At 79.0% G+C, this 2,500-nt stretch overlaps 1 non-coding gene across 1 annotated transcript; it reads right to left on the minus strand.

Annotated features, from left to right (window-relative positions):
- Positions 1–505: 505 nt before the first annotated feature.
- On the minus strand, positions 506–658 carry LOC142360083 (5.8S ribosomal RNA). Its single transcript, XR_012762816.1, has one exon. It is a non-coding gene; the product is annotated as a 5.8S ribosomal RNA (ribosomal RNA).
- Between the last annotated feature and the right edge of the window lie 1,842 nt (positions 659–2,500).

The raw sequence follows: 2,500 nt of genomic DNA on the forward strand, positions 1-2,500 counted from the left end.
GCACGGGGCCACGGCGATGGGTTTTTCTCGGGGAGGAGGAGGGCGACAGGAACCGGGGCAGGGGCGGCGCGGACGGGGGACAGACGGGGGCGTCCACCGCCACCGCCCCCGTCCCCCACCCACCGGCGCGCGCACGCGCGCGCGTCAGTGCGGCACGGCACCCCCGCGGTGCCCACCCGCAGACAGACGCCCGCGCGGGAGGCCGGCGGCGAGGCCCGCGCCATCGCCGCCCCGCGCCTCCCTCCCCCGAAGCTCGCTCTCGCTCTCTCTTCCCCAAACCCACCGCCGATAGCCCGGCGGGCACGAGCTCCGTCCAGCAGGCGCTCTCCGGGAGCGGGGAGCTTCGGAGCGCTCCCCGAGTCTCCATTTAGGGGGACGAAGGCCCGCGCGCTCGCGCGCGCGGCCCTGCGAGGCACCCCAGCCGCGCCGCTGCTGGCCCGCCGGCCCCCCCCCCCCGCGCTGGGGCGGGGGGGCTCGGCGGCGCAGACGGCGATTGATCGTAAAGCGACGCTCAGACAGGCGTAGCCCCGGGAGGAACCCGGGGCCGCGAGTGCGTTCGAAGTGTCGATGATCAATGTGTCCTGCAATTCACATTAATTCTCGCAGCTAGCTGCGTTCTTCATCGACGCACGAGCCGAGTGATCCACCGCTAAGAGTTGTCTCGGTTTCGGCACCGCCCCGCGCGCGCGGAGGGGCCGGGACCGCTCGCCGAGAGCGGCCCCTTCTCTGAGGACGGCCGGACCGACCGCCGGCCCCGCCGCCGCCCACCCCCCTCCGCACGCGCGGAGGGGGCGCGGCGCGGCGGCGCGACGCGGCGCGACGGAGAGGCCCTCGCCTCGGCTTGACCGTACGAGCACAGGGGAAACGGAAAACAACGGAAAACCCCGAGCGGCCAAAGGGCGGGGGAGCCCGCGCTCCCGACCGACCCTGGGGAAACGTACGCAACACACACACCCTTGGCGCGCTTCGGGGGCGGCCCAGGCGCCCGGGCTCGGACCGGCCTCCCCCCGGAGGCTACGGCACGCCCGGCCGCGACGCCTGCCCGCCTTCGCTCGGGAGCCGGACGCCCGGCTGCGCCCGCGCTGCGACGAGCCGGCTCCGCCCACCACGGTCGCCTCTCGCCCCGCCGGCGAACCTCGGCGCCGACGCCGCCTTCCACCGACGCCGGAGGAAGCGCGGCCGGCCACTGGAGCGCGAGCCGGCGACGCGCGGCCGCCCACCGGCCCGCGCCGGATGGGCGAACCCGGCCACCCCGCCCGGCGGCGGCGGCCGCCACCGCCGCCGCGAAAACCGCCGCCGCAGCCGCTTCTCGCCTCGGCCCCCTGGGGCCGCCGGCACGGCCCCAGCGGAAAGGCGGACGGCGCTGAGCGCGGGGGGCGGCTCCCACTCTCCCCGTTTCCACGCGAAGACCCGGAGCGGGACGCCCCCGCGCCGCGCGCCCGCCCTCGAGACGGAAGCGACGGGCGGGGAAACGCGGGACGGGACGGCCGCCAGCGGATGCGGCCGGGGAACCCTCCCGGACGACCCGACGGACGACCGGCACCGACCGGCACGCCGAGCGGCGCCGCCGCCGCTCGGCCTGGGGGGGTGTGGCTCGCCCCCCCCTTTCTTTCCCTGGGCGCCGAGGGCGGGGCGAGGAGCGGGAGAGGGGAGCGCGGCGCGCCCCGAGCGCGGCCGCAGCGCGAGCGTCCAAAGGCGCGGGGCGGCCCCCCGGCGGCCGCCCCCCCCCGCGGGGGCTCGCCGCGCCTTTCTTTCCCCCGGCGCGGAGCCCGCGCTCCGGCCGGCGGGTGGCCCCGTTTGCGAGGGCGGGCAGGTCGGCCGCGGCCGACCCGCGCCGCGGTCTCTCCGCCGAGACCGGCCCGCGGAGAGGGGGGGCAGGTTGGGGCAGCGAGACGCCCCCCCTTCTCCGGCACGGCGGCCCGCGGGGGCGGACGCCCCCCCCGCGGCTCGCGCCGTGCCGCTCGAGTCTTTAAACCGCCGCCCGGCTCCTTTGGCCTTTGACCCCCGGACTCGGCCGAGGGAGGGCCGCCGAAGCGCGGACGCTAGGTACCTGGCCCTGGGGTGAGGGAAACGACCTGCATGGCCCCGCGGGGGTGCCTCCCCCGGCTGCCGCCCTCGGGGGAGCGTCCGCCCGCGGGGGCGCGCCCGGCATCCGCCGCCACCACCTCGTCCTCCTTAGCCCCGGGGCCCGGGGTTTCCCTCGATAGCCCGGCGCTGCGCCCGGGGGGAGAGACGTGGCTCGGGCCGCCCGCTCGCGCGGGACGCGACCCGGCCGGGGGGGGGCCTCGCCCGCCCCGGGCGGCGCCAGCGGCCGAGACCGTGCTCGCGCCCCCCCCTTCCCGCCACGGCTCCCTCTTCGAGAGGCAGCCGTGCCGGGTCGGAGGGGAGGTTCGCGGGTCCGGCCGCCGCGCCGCCCGAAACGCCGTGCGCACACCCGCGCCACGGCCCGGAACGCCCGGAGACAGCCCTGTCCCGCGCGCGGGGGGGTAGACGGCGCCGC

The sequence above is a fragment of the Opisthocomus hoazin genome, unplaced genomic scaffold (genome assembly GCF_030867145.1).
Source record: "Opisthocomus hoazin isolate bOpiHoa1 unplaced genomic scaffold, bOpiHoa1.hap1 HAP1_SCAFFOLD_81, whole genome shotgun sequence".
Lineage (NCBI taxonomy): Eukaryota > Metazoa > Chordata > Aves > Opisthocomiformes > Opisthocomidae > Opisthocomus > Opisthocomus hoazin.